This window comes from Bolinopsis microptera, chromosome 2 (genome assembly GCF_026151205.1).
Source record: "Bolinopsis microptera isolate Bmic1 chromosome 2, MBARI_Bmic_1.0, whole genome shotgun sequence".
NCBI classification, from domain to species: domain Eukaryota; kingdom Metazoa; phylum Ctenophora; class Tentaculata; order Lobata; family Bolinopsidae; genus Bolinopsis; species Bolinopsis microptera.
The window spans coordinates 750023-767780 of NC_087073.1; the positions used below are offsets into that span (position 1 = coordinate 750023).

General features: G+C 37.8%; 1 protein-coding gene across 1 annotated transcript in view; it reads left to right on the forward strand.

Moving 5' to 3' along the window:
- The window catches only part of LOC134811125 (zinc finger DHHC domain-containing protein 4-like), an 80779-nt gene that overhangs the window by 25099 nt on the left and 37922 nt on the right, over window positions 1–17758 (forward strand). The gene's annotated exons all lie outside the window — the stretch shown is intronic.

Here is a 17758-nt window from a genome sequence, read left to right on the forward strand (position 1 = left end):
AGAAATAATGAAAAGTACTGCCTACATAACTCTTAAATCTAGAACGAGTTTTATAAACCGGTAAGGTAAGAGTAAACAGTTGCTGACAGGACTGAATATCTTCTTATAACCCCCCCCCTGGACCCAGATCACGGGGCTGCGACAAGAGTCACTACTCTGCTCTTATCGTACCGGGATCCTGATTTCTGGGGGAGGTGAAACAAATTAACCCATGAGAGACAGACACGAGTAGAATTGTTTTTTAGAATCATTTAAAGTAGTTCTTCTAAAATAGATTTCTAGTTTAAATGCGATATCAATTATGATTTCAAAATTAAACTGATCTAACAGCAGAGAAGAAAATGTCTACACTTACGAGTAGTGATGTTGAGCTCGTCTACATAACTTCTAAAGTGAGACTGAAACAAGTCCACGAATGTTCTAGAATATACAGCGTGGCCGCTGACGTCAAACACTCCCTAACAACACATCTCTGAAAAAATATTTTGTTTTTACTTTTGATACATTAACAACAATTGATGCAGCATATTTGCCTTTTCTTGCTCCAAATCCAGATTAAATTTTCCATATTGGTTACAAGGTTTAGTCTCCATATATTTCAGTGCATTTCTTTTTTTGAACTTCAACACTAAACATACTACATACGATATACTTTAAACAACAAGAGCATTGTCACAAAACACAAAATGAAGGTTGGTTGGTACTTACCCAAAAATCACCTCAATGCGTTGATTATCGTTACCATGGTTTCCAATCAGTGAACCCCATTCCAGAACCAGGCAGATAACGAAGAATGAAACGAGTGTGAAAACATGTTGTTGTTCAATTTAAAAGTACTACAAGTACACAGCCTGTATCGAGAACCCGAAAACGTAAGGGGAGTTCTGGAGTTAGATGTTAATGTTAGTGCATGTGTCTTATTAAGCATAAGTTTTTAAGAACAAGCATTATATTGGGCATTAGCCAGGAATTTAAAACAACTTGTACACAAGTTTCGGTGTTCTGGATCTGGAGAATAGTTAAGAATATTAGAGAAGATAGTGAGGAATGAGGTATAATGTGAAGAAACATGGTATAAGAAAACGTTAGTTGTAAATAGCACTACAAGTACAAATACACCATGCATTGACAACGCTAGTGGGAGTTTTGCAGTTAAAGACATAAGCGGGAATTCTGCAGTAAGATGTTTAACCAATAACAAATTTTGTGCAGTTATATACTGTAGTACCAAGGTTTAAACCCCATACTACAAGTCTTACAATAACCCCTACTACCCTGCATCTGCACTTATACAGTCGGAGATGGTATTCAAATTGGATTATACTCGACGGAGTTAGTGTCTTTTAGAAATAATAAAGGTTAATATTGCGTGAGATTCAGATCCTTAGTCTTGTTGATAGGTGAACCATTATATTGGCTTGGAGTTTGGACACGTGGAATTAAGGTATTCTGGTTCTGAATGCCATTGCTAAAGCTGATTTGGATAATAATCGGGTCACGTGCCAGGAAGTAAAATGACCTCCACACTGGTCCGGGAAGGTATTCAAATTAAATTATACCGACGTGTTCGTGTTTATTACTTTACCTGGAGGCGCTTCAGCATGTCAAACTCTATTCGATTATTATGTTTATGACATAATCACCTGGGTCCTCCAGGTAGTCTATTATACCTTTAGAACACTGCAGTAAATTGTCTCTTGACTTCTTGATGGGAGGTGGATCCATTATATTGTCTTTAACACGTGATAGGAATTGTGGTAATTTGATTTTGATTGGTTAATAACACGTGCCAGGGAAAAGATATGGTTGACTTATTCATCGGTTGCGGTGAAAAAATAGGTAAAACTGTAAAATTTCGGTCCTGAAATTTCTCTTCAAAAACAGAAAATGTGACAGAGATTGGGACATATGATTTGCAAATTTTATTCGGGATTTTGACTCCCATGCCAGTACCCCCTCAAGTCGTTTTTTCATACCCTCATCAATTAGCTGCTAATTGGTTTCTTGGCAAAAAGTTCAATCAAATCTGTCAATTTTGTTTCAGAAAATTTCACATTTGAAAATGGACAGAATTTTTGAAAATTACACAGCTTTCGTTTTGTTAAGCTTTTCTGCTGTGGGCTTCCTCCGAACCGAAATCCAAACTTCCAGTACCTCAATCGTGTCATATGGCACCTATAGTGACTTAACTAATTAAGTTGCGGTGACAAAATCGAGTAAAAAATGTAAAATTTCGGTCCTGGAAATTCATCTTCAAAAAATGAAAAATGGGACAGAGATTGGGACAGTATGAGTTTGCAGTTTTATTCTGGAATTTGACTCCCATACCATCAATTTTGGTTCATACCATGATCAAATTAGCTGCAATTTTGTTTTCTGTGCAAAAAAGTTCATCCAATCTGTCCAAATTTGTTGTTCAGAAAATTTCACATTTAAAATTGACGAATTTTGAAATCAGATTTTCGTTTTGTGAGCTTGCTGCTGTAGGCTTACTCCTACCGAAATCAAACTTCCAGCACCTCATCGTGTCATATGGCACCTATAGTTACTTACAAATGGTTTGCGGGTGACAAAAATCAGTAAAAACTTAAAATTTCTGTCCTGAAATTCATCTCAAAATAAAATGGGACAGAGATTGGACAATATGATTTTTGCAATTTTATTCGGTATTTGACTCCCATGCCAGTACCTCAATTCGTTACATACCATCATCAATTAGCTGCTAATTGGTTTCTGGGCAAAAAGTTCATCCAATCTGTCAATTTGTGTTCAGAAAATTTCACAATTTGAAAATGGGACAGAATTTTGAAAATACAGCTTTTCGTTTTGTTAAGCTTTCTGCTGTGGGCTTCCTCCGACCGAAATCAAACATCCAGTACCATCAATCGTGTCATATGCACCTATAGTTGACTTACAATTATTGCGGGTGACAAAATTACAGTAAAAAAAGTAAAATTTCGGTCCCTGGAAATTTCATCTTCAAAAAAATGAAAATGGGACAGAGATTGGGACAGTATGATTTTGCAGTTTATTTCGGATTTTGACGCCCAGTACCCTCAATTTGGTTTAATACCATGATAAATTACTGCTAATTGTTCTTCTGGCAAAATTGTTCATCCAATCGTCAAATTTGTGTTCAAAAAGTCGAAATTTGAAAATGGGACAGAATTTTGAAAATACAACTTTTCGTTTTGTTTAATCTTTCTGCTGTGGGCATCCTCCGACCGAAATCAAACTTCCATCCAACGGTCCAAATCGTGTCATATGGCACCTAAGTTGACTTACGAATGGTTGCGGGTGACAAATCTGTAAAAACTGTAAAATTTCGGTCCCTGGAAATTTTCATCTTGATAAAATGAAAATGGGACAGAGATTGGGACAATATGATTTTGGCATTTAAATTCGGGAGTTTGACTCCCCAGTACCTCAATTAGTCATTCGGTTTTCATACCATGATCGATTAGCTGCTAATTTGTTTCTGGCAAAAATTTCATCCAATCTGTCAAATTTGTGTTCCAGAAAATTGCACATTGAAAATGGGATCTTGAAAAATTTAACTTTCGTTTTGTTAAGCTGTTTGCTGTGGGGCTTCCTCCGACCCGAAAATCGAACTTCAGCACCTAATCGGGTTAATTGGCAGCTATAGTTTTGACTTGCTAATTTTGGTTGCGGGTGCAAAATCAGTAAAAACTGTAAAATTTCGGTCCTGTGGAAATTTCATCTTCCAAAAAATGCTAATGGGACATAGATTGGGACAGTATGAGTTTCAGTTTTATTCGGATTTTGACTTCCCATACTCAATTTGGTTTCATACCATGATCAATTAGCTGCTAATTTGTTTCCTGGGCAAAAATTGCATCAATCTGGCAAATGTTGTGTTTCAGATAATTGCAATTTGAAAATGGGACAGAATTGTGAAAATACAACTTTCGTTTTTGTTAAGCTGTCAGCTGTGGGCTCCTCCGACCGAAATCAAACTTCCAGCACGTCAATCGTGTCAGATGGCACCTAGAGTTGACTTACTAATGGTTGCGGGTGACAAAATCAGTAAAAACGTAAAATTTCGGTCCTGGAAATTTCATCTTGCAAAAATGAAAATGGAACAGAGATTGGGACAATAATGATTTTGGCATTTTTATTCGATTTTTGACTCCCAGTACCTCAATTAGTCAATTCGGTTCATACCATGATCAATTTAGCTGCTAATTTTGATTCTGGGCAAAAATTTTCATCCATCGTCCAAAGTTGTGTTCAGAAAATTTCGGGAACATTGTGAAAATGGGATCTTGAAAATTTAACTTTCGTTTGTTAAGCTTTTGCTGTGGCTTTTCACTCCGACCGAAATAGAACTTCCCTTCCAGCACCTTAATCGTGTTAAAGGCAGCTATATTGAACTTGCTAATTGGTTGGCGGGTGACAAAATCCAGTAAAAACTGTAAAATTCGGTCCTGGAAATTTCATCTTCAAAAAATGAAAATGGACCAGAGATTGGGACATAATGATTTGCAGTTTTATTTTATATTTCGGATTTTGACTCCCGAACCTCAATTTTTTGGGTTTCATATACCATATCAATTTACTGCTAATTTGTTTCTGGCAAAAATTTCATCCCAATCTGTCAAATTTGTGTTCGAAAATTTCAGAATTTTGAAAATGGGACAGATTTTTGAAAATACAACTTTTTCGTTTTGTTAGCTTTCTGCTGTGGCTTACCTCCGACCGAAATCAAACTTCCAAGCACCTTAATCGGGTCATATGGCACCTAAGTTTGACTTACTAATTGTTCGTGATAATATCAGTAAAAAAAACTTTAAAATTTCGGTCATGTAAATTTTCATCTTCAAAAACCTAATAATGGGACAAGATTGGGACAATATGATTTTGCAATTTTTATTCGGGATTTGTGACTCCCTACCTCAGTTTTGGTTCATGATCATCATCACTAGCTGCTATTTTGTTTCTTGCACAAGTTCATCCCAATCTGTCAAATTTGTGTCAGAAAATTCAAATTTGAAAATGGGACAGAATTTTGAAAATACAAAATTTCGGTTTGGTTTAAGCCTTTCTGCTGTGGGCTTCCTCCGAACGAAATCAACTTCCAGCACGTCAATCGGGTCATATGCACCTATAGTTGACTTACTAATTGGTTGCGGGTGACTAAAATAAGTAAAAAACTGTAAATTGCGGTCCTGGAAATTCATCTTGAAAAAATGGAAAATGGGACAGAGATTGGGACAATAGATTTTTTGCAGTTTATCGGGATTTGACTCCCATACCTCAATTATATCAATTCGGTTTTCATACCATGACAATTAGCTGCTAATTTGTTTCTTAGCAAAAATTTAATCCAATCTTCAAATTTGTGTTCAGAAACTTTCACATTTGTAAAAAGGGACAGAATCTTGAAAATTTACTTTTCTTTTTGTTAACTTTTTGGCTGTGGGCTTTCCTCCGACCGAAATCGAACTCCAGCACCTTAATCGTGTTATATGGCCACCTATAGTTGACTATTAATTGGTTTGCGGTGTCCAAAATCTAAAAACTTAAAATTTCGTCCTGGAAATTTCATCTTCAAAAAATTGAAAAATGGGTCAGAGATTGGACAGTATGATTTTGCAGTTTTATTCGGGATTTTGACTCCCAGTACCTCAATTTGGTTTCATACCAAGATCAATTAGCTGCTAATTTGTTCTGGGCAAAAATATCATCAATCTGTCAACATTTTGTTTCAGAAAATTTCAAAATTTGAAAATGGGACAGAATTTTTTGAAATACAAACTTTTCGTTTTGTTAAGCTTTCTGCTGGGGCTTCCTCCGACCGAAATCAAAACCTCCAGCACCTCATCGTGTTCTATTGGCACCTATAGTTTTTACTTACTAATTGTTGCAGTGATAAAATCAGTAAAAACTGTAAAAATTTTCGGTCATGGAAATTTCATCTTCAAAAACTGAAAATGGGACCGAGATTGGGACAATATGATTTTGCAATTTTATTCGGATTTTGACTCTAAGTACCTCAATTGGTTTCATACATCATCAACTAGCTTGCTAATTGTTTCTGGGCAAAAAGTTCATCCAATCTGTCAACTTGTGTTCAGAAAATTTCAAATTTGAAAATGGGACAGATATTTTGAAAATACAACTTTCGTTTTGTTAAGCTTTCTGCGTGTGGGCTTTCCTCAACCGCATCATACTCCAGCACGTCAATCGTGTCATATGGCACCTATAGTTGACTTACTAATTGGTTTCGTGACAAAATCAGTAAAAACTGTAAAAATTTCGGGTCCTGGAAATTTCATCTTCAAAAAATGAAAATGGACAGAGATTGGACAATATGATTTGCAGATTTATTCGATTTTGACTCCAGTACCATCAATTTGGTTCATACCATGATCAATTAGCTGCTAATTTTTTTTCTGGCAAAAAATTTCTTCCAATCTGCTGTCAAATTGTATTCAGAAAAAATAAATTTGAAAATGGGACAGAATTTTGAAAATACAACTTTCGTTTTGTTAAGGGCTTTCTGCTGTGGGCTTCCTCCGACCGAAAATCAAACGTCCAGCACCTCAATCGTGTCATATGGCACCTATAGTTGACTTTAAATGTTGCGGGTGACAAAATCAGTAAAAGACTGTAAAAATTTCGGTCTGAAATTTTCATCTTCAAAAACTGAAACTGGGAACAGAGATTGGACAATATGATTATTGCAGTTTTATTCAGGATTTTTGCCTCCCAGTACCTCAATTTGGTTTCATACCATCATCAATTAGCTGCTTATTGTTTCTGGTCAAAAAAGTTCTCCAATCTGTCTAATTTGTGTTCAAAAATTTTCAATTGAAAATGGGACAAGAATTTTTGAAAATACAACTTTTCGTTTTTTAAGCTTTCTGCTGTGGGCTTCCTCCGACCGAAATCAAACAGAGCAGCACTCAATCGTGACTTATGCACCTATAGTTGACTTACTAATCGATTGCGGGGGAGACAAAATCAGTAAAAACTGTAAATTTCGGTCCTGGAAATTTCATCTTCAAAACTGAAAATGGGCCAGAGATTGGAACAATATGATTTGCAGTTTGATTCGTGATTTGACTCCCAGTACCTCATTTGGTTTCATACCATGATCAATTAGCTGATAATTTTTGTTTCTGTCAAAAATATTCATCCATCTGTCAAATTTGTGTTCAGAAAAAATTCACATATGAAAATGGACAGAATCTTGAAAATTCAACTTTTCGTTTTGTTAAGCGTTCTGCTGTGGGCTTCCTCGAACCGAAATCAAACTTCCACAACCTCAATCGTGTCATATGGCACCTATAAGTTGACTTACTAATTGGTTTGCGGGTGACAAAATCATAAAAACAGTAAAATTTTTGGTCCTGGAAATATCATCTTCAAAAACTGAAATGGGAACAGAGATTGGACAATGATTTTTGCAGTTTTTATTCGGGATTTTGACCTCCCAGTATCCTCAATTTTGGTTTCATACCATGATCAATAGCTGCTAATTTTGTTTCTGGGCAAAAATTTCTTCCAATCTGTCAAATTTGTGTTCAAAAATTTTCACATTGAAAATGGGACAGAAGTTTAAAATACAGCTTTTCGTTTTGTTTTGAGCTTTTCTCTGCTGTGGCTTCCTCCGCCCGAAATCAAACTTCCAGCACCTCAGTCGTGCATATGGCACCTATAGTTGACTTACTTATTGTTGGTCGTGAAAAATCATAAAAAACTGTAAATAATTTCGTCCTGGAAATTTCATCCGTCAAAAACTGATAATGGGAACAGAGATTGGGACAATATGATTGCAATTTATTCGGGATTTTGACTCCCATACATCAAGTTTGGTTTCATAACCATCATCAATTAGCTGACTAATTGTTCTGGGCAAAAAAGTTCATCCGATCTGTCAAATTTGTGTTCAGATAATTTCACATTTAAAAATGGGACAAATTTTGAAATACAACTTTTCGGTTTGTTAAGCTTACTGCTGTGGCTTCCTCCGACGAAATCAAACTTCCGCACTCAGATTGTGTCAAATGCCATCTATTGTTCACTGCTTTAATTGGTCACTGGAGAAAAATTTTGTCAAAAACTGTGAAATTTGGGTCAAGTACATTGAGGTACTTTCTAGAAGACTTTATTACAGAACGGAAAAGTGTAGATTATAAATTATTCCATTTCTGTTCAGATTCAAACATGATATTTGACAGAATTTTAGGCCAAAGTATTCAGGGTTTTCATTTTTAGTGCCCGAATCGGTACAAATTTTATAAAATTACTGAACAGTTAGATAATACATAATGCATTTTCCCGTATATAAACTGAATGACGCAAGTAATTGAATTTTCAAACCTTAAATTATAATAAATATCACAAAATATCAACGGTCACGGGTCCTCAGCAACAGACTTAGTTATCATCCAAGTTGTTCGACAACTGTTTGACAGTGTCAGCTCTACAATATAATAGTCCCTGTAGGCTGTATCCCCAATTATTGTGATTAATGAGAGGTTTTTCTAGAAGTAAATCACTCTGTGTATTTATTGAGGTACCCACGTGGTGCCTCTGTGTCTCATTCAGAGTCTGGAGCTTGATTCGTAATCTTTGCTGCTTGTATGAGCAAGAGTTTCCTTTTAAAACCATAGTACATTTGTGTGTTAGTGGTCACGTCAAATGCCAGCAAATTTTCCAGCCTAGATTCTCTCAACACCTCAAAATAAAACAATTGTAAGCGATATTAAAAGAAGTCAAATTGTTATGCAAGATAAAATATCCATCAATCAAAGGTAAGGTTACCCAGGTTTACTCAGGGTACGCTGTTACCCAGGTTACTCAGGTTACTCGAGGTACTCCAGGTTACTCTCAGTTACCAGGTTACCCAGTTACCAAGGTTACCCAGGTTACCCAGGTTACCAAGGTTTACCAAGGTTACCTACGTTTTACAACGAGCAGTGTTCTACCATATCCAGTAAGGTCACCTCCTCTGGTAGCGGTACCGTACCAGTACATCATGATCATGTTTACGTTGGTGGTCATAACTGTCTCGTCGAACATTCCTGGAGGAGTGGCTGTGAAATGGGAGCTACTAAAAGTTGAAATATACATGTGAGTTGTTCAATCCTCCCTGATATTATAAATTAATATTGTTAATTTGCTAATAATTGAAGGACTGTAAATAAAAAATCTAAATTTATAGCGTTAATTATACTGCAATGGTTAAGATTGACATCCAGAAAATTGCGGAAAATAACTTTGCCGAAGGAGGAAATTTCACTGTAATTAATTAACACATGGCTAGCTCGCGCGCATCCTAACAACGTTTCCTATAACACTTAATTATTTACTTCTGTTTTAACATAACTCCGTCCTGATAGATCAGCTGCAGACAAGAATAGCTACAAGAAAGTTGTCGTACAGCTACTCAATAAAAGCAAGGGTGTTAAATACTCAAATTTTTCGTGAAATAATACGACGTTTCGGTTTCTAAAAAGAATACGTTCTAATACGCCGTAATACGTAATTTCTATTGATTGTTAAATACGTCCCACGAATACGCCATAATACGCCGTAATACGCTGATTTGGTCAAAATAACATTACAGCTGCGCGCCACCCGCATCATTAGAATCATGCATTAAGGAGTGCAGTTTTATACAATGAAAACTTAAATTTGTAATCAAATTCATGGATAATCCGGATAAGGCTAACTTTTTTGCGAAATTATCAATTACATATTATACCATATTTAATGATTTTGATGTTCAGAATTTTAAAGACCGTCCGTGATCAATTTCAAGCTTCAAGCCACACACCTTTTCGTAATAACGTCAATTTTCGAGCATTAAATACGTATTCGTATCCAATACGTATTCCCTCCGAATACGTATTTAACAACCTTGAATAAAAGGACAGCAGAGCCGGACAAAGTTCACTAATCTGAACGTAAGCAGACCATAACTCGGAGAATGGAAGCCTTCAGAGTGATATATTTATCATAAGTACAATATTATATGTTTGATTCATTGATTATTTAATTGTTGCAGGCCCTATGTTTATTGCGGGTGGGTATTTCTTACTGCACACTACCGTGTTCTTTTGGTTACCCCTCTTTCAATACTATAATTTGGTTTTTCGATATTCTGGGATAGGTGAAAATTAGGGCTATTCCGGTTTTTTTCCTTTTTATAACGGGGTTTATTTAGAAGCATTCAATCTGTAATAATTTATGATTGTTCGAAAAGTTTTAAGATAAAATATGGGAGTGGTCTATATTTGCGAAGGAGCAACTTTTTGGTCGTCACCGCAGGTCCATCGGGCCACCTCATATATCCAAACCCGATTACTTATCCTACGATCTTTTGCCTTCTGGCAAGAGTAGGGAAAAAAAAACGAAATTTATCTGCGTTAATTTACTGCAATGGTTTTAAGAGTGACACACTGTAACAGAAATATTTATAGGAAACTAAAGTTAACAACAAATCTCCTAATAGTTACATAATACATAACTAATCTTAACATAAATTAATAACTAACTAATCTCCAACATAACTTTAATTATAATGGTTGTTATCATTAACGACGTACCCTCCGTTTGAGATGAATAAAAAAGCCTTCTGCACATTCATGGACATAAGATCTGAGCAGCTGACTACTGGGATGGTTGGTCCACACTCGAGACAACAGTAATCAAAGTGGTTTGAGAAGCGCAAGTAGTTCAGTTGAGATCGTAGTCTCACAATTCAGTTATCCACGCTCAGATCTGTTTCTGTGGTAGAGGTAATTGTTAGTTCGCAAATTTATGAATAAACCAGTGCTACTATCCTCATTTACTGACCATCATAACTCTATTTAAGGGCCTAACAGCGGGGCCCTATAGATAGAGATAAGAGATAACATCTCCCCTTGAATGGGTTGAAATATACTCTTGAAGTCCTATTACCGTGGAATGTTCTTCAATTCAACATTCATCATTATAATTAACAAGATCTAACCTTGTTTGAACTTGAAGGGATAATACTGATTATTCCAATAAGAGAACATGATGGGCTCAGTTGGGGCAGAGTCCGCATTAATACCAGGGCAACTCGTTGTATCCTCGTTTCTTAATCAGTTTCTCCAGAGTGAAGACGTACCCGAGTCGTGCTGCCACACTGGGAGGGGTCGCGCGAACGTATCTTTTACTTTACCACTGTGGGACGGGGTGTAATAAACCGACATTTGTTTGTGAGAGATCAAGTTCTAAGAGATTTTCTGAGAGTTTGTATTTTAATAATAAATGCCCTTAAAATAAAGATACGTTTAGAGGTTATGTTTAGATCGGAATAAATAACGAGAGTTAACCCTCCTCGATTTCTCAAACTGCGCAGTCTATTAAAGTAATTGTCTATACCAGGATCAAGAAGGCGAGGTTTTGTTTCTGTCCTCGGTTCTGCAGCTCTCATATGTCTTGAAGTTAACTCTTCTGATATCACCTCAATATCTCTGTCCTACCTGTACATATATATTATAGAAAGTTTAATAAATATATATATATATTGTTTGTAGAGCACTCCCCCCCCCCCCTGGTACCTATGTAATTCCCTCATTATAAAGGCCTGGTGGCCCAGTTGGTGCGCGTCGAGCCAGTAATCGCAAGGTTTGCTGATCGAACCCGCCAGCGCAAAACCAACCTTATTGAATTGAAGCCATACTGGATTTCCTAATAGGACGAAACACTGTGTCTATGGGATATATATATATATATTAGATATACTATATATACTCATTTCAACTTCACCCTGTATACGAATTTAATTACGTGAATCTGTGTGAAAAAACAGAATGGAAGTTTCCAAATTCTCTATTATTCAGGCCATGAGAGGCTATAATTATCTTTGATGTTTGATAAGGCACAGTAAAGAGATATATAATTCCATTTTAACGTGTAAAGTGTAAACATTGCGTGAAGATTAATAGATAATCAATTATAAATTATTGAGGTAAGTATCGACCCATTCACTTTAGTTCCAGTTTGCTCTGATTCTCTCGTTACCTCAAGTATTCTGAACCTGTAACACCGCAGTCGCACAGTAAATCCTCTAATCTTCACTGCACAACATTGGTTAGTTAGCTTGGAGTTAATTACAAGTGAATGATCAGGATACACAGTCTGCCGATTAGTACACGGCCGACTCTGACAGAAATAATCAGTTCGGGAAGCTCGCTTGATATGAGCAGAACTGTCAACCAATGTTACCTTAAACAGACTTTAAAAGAAGAAGAATTAAGCTGCGACCATATCCGCAGCCTATTCTAAAATCAGCATTTCTTTTTCTTTTTATGACTCACTCTTCGTAGGCACGTGCACGCCCCAAACACTTTAGGATCGTCCACTATCAAGTAAGGTTTTTGAGCATAGCGGAACTGTAATCCTGTGTGTTTTGGTCGTCTCCTAAAGCTCAGCGGGAACATTAATCCTGGGCTAAATCTCGTGTAATTAAAAGGTGCTGGTTGAGTGAAGATTATTTCGCTTGATGCGAAGTATTGGTTTTTATCGAAGAGTTCACTTATCATCCGATTTCAAATTTCCCCATCAAAATTGAATTGTTCAGCACGAATTAAATGGATTGCTTTAAAATTCTAATTAATGAATAATTGGAAGTGTTTACCTGGAATAACGTGATGGTTAGTAGGGAATGAGAAGTAGACTCACTCTATCTCCTTCTACACAATTAGTGTTTACCGGTTCGAGTCTGAATATCTATGAGAACAACTATAAAAATACATTTGTTTACCCAGGTTACCAGGTTTACACAGGTACCCAGATTACCCTGATTACCCAGGTTACCCAGTTATAAGGTACCCAGGTTCTCCTATCTCCCTCATTATAATTAAGGCCCCTTCCAGCCATTGCACCTGCCTCCTAATTTGGCAGGTTTTTTACATAAGACTGAGAAACAATTTGAAGTCTTAAAATGATCCTGCAAAATTTAACCGAAAAACCTGCCTATTTATCGGTATTCGTGCAGAGATTATCTCACGTAATTAATTAATCGAGTTGTTGATTTTTATAGAAAAGCCTGCAAATTAACTACAAAAAAACCGCCTCACCTTTCACCTACTCTCCACAGTTTTGCTCAATATTGGGCAGGTTTTCCGTTAAATATTAAAGTCGAATGCTGCAGATTTAACGCAATCTTGCGTAAGTTGCGAGATAATTTGAATCACTTGTGGCGTATTACAACCTATTTGGGCAGGGTTTTGGATAATTGATGTAACAATGTGGAATACTGTTAATATCCGTATAACCTTATTACTAGGTAAGGGTGTAGGACTGAGACTTGTTTGTGAAAAGCTACGAGTACAGAATGCTACATGCCTACATGGCTCTATAGTTTATTACTTTTTATACATCAGTCACTACACAAGTCATGGCGAAAACGACCGCCCGACACTCCGGCAACCCCTGCTATCGGAAGGAGGGGGGGGGGTGCGCTGCGCCTCTTAGGTACTTTCGCCACTGCATATTTATCCCTGTTACCAACACGGGTCTATGATAATTTGAGTATAAAAGTACAGGTGGCCAAAAGTCAGTGTGCAAACGTTGGCCTTAAATAGCTCAGTCACTGAGTGCCCAATTGAAATACTTCCTTCTGGTATGACTTAGTACCACCACTGTTCGAGGAATTTGTCAACTCGAAAAATTTTCGCGTTCATTTTTTTCAAATGGAGGTCATTTTCACATTTGTTGATAGTTTGGATAATCGGATCAAGCTAAATGTTATGAATTGTGTTTGGCCATCGAATTACTTTGCCCTGAAAGATTGAGAGGTCTAGCTTCTCAGAGACCCGATATAAGCATGTATATAAAAACCGATTATTGAAAATAACGGTTTGCTTAACTCACAGTTCTTAGGTTGCCATTTTTCTTAGATTAGATTTCTAGTTCTTAAGTAGTGAGACAGCACTTTTTCAGTTGCAGTGTCCTCTACCTGTTCATTGTCCATTGTAAGATTTAGTGATTGAAGTGATTCTGAAAGAAATCTTCAATTACAATTAATATATAAGTTCTAAATATGCAGTTATTTTTTCAGATTATGAGATATTTGATCGGAAATTTGTCACAATAACGTTTAAAGTGACACTAATAAGTGGACCTTAATCGAAATTCGTATTCTCGTATTGGAATAGCTCGTACTATAATTTATAGGTTGACCTCCCACATACTGCTCTAAGTGGGAGGTCAACCTATAACTCAAATTATTGCTATTTACCAAATATGAATTGATCTTTGATGTGGCACTTTCAGCGGAAAATTTGTAATAGAAAGCGACAAACGCAGTTTTGGTGAAGGAATGTATATCTTATTCTCTTATATAGTTGTAACACTGTACAGCATGCAAGGTAATGAGGGCCAGTAATGCTGTAAATGGGACACTGCGACTCCTCTATAAACGGCCAAACATATTATCGCATTATTGAAGGTGTAGACTGTATATAGATGTAAGAACTTTCTAAATGGGAGGCGACTGGTTTTAAAATGACAGATGCTCTCTAACTTATTAAGAATTAGAGTGATAGTGATTTTACTTTATCTTGACAGACAGTTAAGTATTTACCTTAAGAAACCACGTGGAGCAACGTGCAAGGGATATAATACTTGAAAATTGACCCCCCCCCCCGCCCCCCCCGTAAACCCAAAAAATTTTGACCCAAACAAATATATTTATTATACTTACCCTAATCATAACACCATTGGGCGACATCTGTCCGACAGCGACATCGTCCGACAGCCGAATTGGGGATTTCGGATCAGTTTTCGCTGTCGGAACAGGAGCGTTTTTTTTGGCGAAACATCTGTCCAATGTTCGGATCCATATTGAATGTCGGTCACATTCGATTTCACCAAACTCACGGGTAATTTCGTGACGTTGCTCCCTATTGTTCGAATGCTGATTTGATCCATTGAATCTGATCCATCGTACGTATTGACTTGTTAAGGACAGGATTGTGCTAGCCGTACACTAACAAGCTGTCGATACATCACAGACACAGCCGACATGAGTACTTATAGAATAGCACGGGTTGTATGGAGATCATTATCGCAATCCACAATGGCAACCAATCTTCCGTAAACAGACCCAATCTGCAGCATCAGACCCGAGAGATCTGGAAACCGCGACCATTCCTGCAAAACTAAATCCTCTTCTACTCGACAACAGTCCAATGATGCACTGGGACTCTGGATGGGACGAACAGACTCGTCATCATTCTTTTTGGGGGACTCCTAAAACGGCAGATCAATGGGACGCGGAGCTTTGCGTATCAACGCCCAACGGTCCCTTCAAATCCGCACCTAATCTCTTCCATCAGAGCTCTTCACAGTCCACGGACTCTCCCTGTCCAGGCTGCACCTCCCCCTCTTCTAAGTCTCATTCCCGGAAAATCCGACGACATGTCGAGGGATAGACACCTGGCTTCTGAGGCCTGGCTACCAATACCACAATAACATTCTCATGGACTACGAGCTCGCCATGTCACGAACGCAGTTGCTTCATGCCTGCCTGCCGAGGTCGAAAATAAACTAGTAGTACACTAATGGCTCAGAGCATATCTCCAAGTTGGCAATGTTTACGTATTCAAATTAACAGTTTCAGAACACGTCCCTCTAATTGGAATGTGTTGTATTGAATTCAATCACAATTTCGGAACAAATTGTCCGTTTTTCTGTACCCTGAGTCCGGAAAAGATGTCGCTGTCGGACAATGTCGCTGACAGGAATCGTGTTACCCAGTAACCCTCACCCTGACCCTAACCCTTACCCTGAACCCTAACCCTAACCCTAAACGCTAACCCTAACCCTGACCCTAACCCCTACCCGAACCCTGACCCCTGACCCTAACCCGACCCTAACACTGACGACTAACCCTGACCCTAACCCTGACCCTAAACCCTCACCCTAACCCTGAATTGACCCCAGTGTAAATAATGGGTCAATTGTCGGGGGTAATATTGCATCAGGGTCAATTTGTCGAGAGGGGGGGGGGGGGGGGGTCAATTGTTGCGGTACCCCGTACTATATAAGTATATTCGTACGATAAACCTCATCCATTGGAATTCTGTGCCATGGGTTTCACTATTATCAACTCCGGCCAATTTTTGACTGCGCTACTCAACTCGTTTATTGACTTTTAGTTTGTGCCAAATAACAAAATTCCAAATAACTTAAGAACTTAAAGAAAGATAAAAGAAACCTGCCACTTTATAAATTTAACGCTGCCATAAAAGATTATAGCATTATAAATCTATTTGGGCATGGATTATAATTTTATAACAAATCCTGAAAAGTAAATGGAAAAACTGCCGAATTAACTTCATCACTGCCGGAATCTATCCGGCAAGGATTGATAATTACTGACAGGTCGTCATGCGAAAAATCCTGCAATTTAATGAAATCCTGCCGATTAACTTTATCATCGCCGTAATCCATCCGGAAAGAGTAGAGAATTTATAGCAAATCCTGCACGTTAATAGAACACCTTCCAAATAAACAAATACCTGCGCTGTTGATGCAGATCACTAGTTTAATTAGGCAGGTTTTTTGACATAAAAAATTAAGAGAACCCTGCGGATTTAGTGTAATATACTTGCTGATCTGGACACAGGGTAAATTAAGATTACGAGGCAGGAGTGAATTTCGCAGTCTTCTTGCAGCTATTAACTGAAGATGCTGGGGGCTGGTCATCGTCTTCAGTATGACGGTTAAATTCGCAGTGGCATGGCTGGAAGGGGCATTAATTAGTGTTTACACTGTTAGGAGTCGTGATATCTGAGGAGAACAACCATAAACACATCTTGTTATTTCTTTAAAATCCATTTTATTGGTATTTATTTTACCCAGTCAATTGCCAAATCTCACGGAAAAGAGGATCGTGCAAGAACTTGAAAAGAGCGCCGAGCATAGGGATCATGCGTACAGGGCAGTAATTTACTTACGGCTTATTAATGCTGCTAGAATAAACGATCGAATAATACAATCACATCCAAATCACTTACTGGAGCTGTGAGTACCGCGAGCTAGTCCCATCTGCAATCAAATCGGCTCCGCCCCTTGCCGCGGCCTGTTTAATTCTGCACCAGTTCCCCATTCGCGTCTTCCTCTCCTCCATTCATGTTCAGTCTTGACTCGTCCTCAGACATGGTTTTCCGTGGAGAGATGGTCAAACTGGGGGATATAATCTTAGCGATGAAAGTTTTATGTAGAATTTTTGTTTGTCGAAATGGTTTTCTAGGCCAATGAAATTTACTTGATGGAATGTCATTGTAAATGCGGAAGTTACGGGTTAACCGTTGAAATAAAACATTTGTTAAGGGCCCCATTCCAGTCACCAGCAAAATAATAGCGTCCAACTATAATCGCTACCGTAAAAATATATCATCATAACGGATTGACGATACTGAAATCTGAATGACCCCCTGATGCCGGCCTCCCATTCGCAAGATACATTAACAGCGGTGAACCAGTGGCGTAACGTTGCCTGTTGTTAATTTGATCCAGCTAGCTCTTAGTTCTAAAATATCTAGCTCTTAATTTCTACCAGATGGCCGGAGGGAGCGCGGCGGATTCTCGTGCGCGGCTTGAAAAAAAGAGCCTCGCGTGTTACGTAAAATTAACCACAATTCTAGGAAATCGAAACACAGAACATGATCTTTCTGGGTACGTGATAAGAGGGTGCCAAGCAATGCAACTACTTGTAAAACTGTAAACATGTGTCGAAATACAG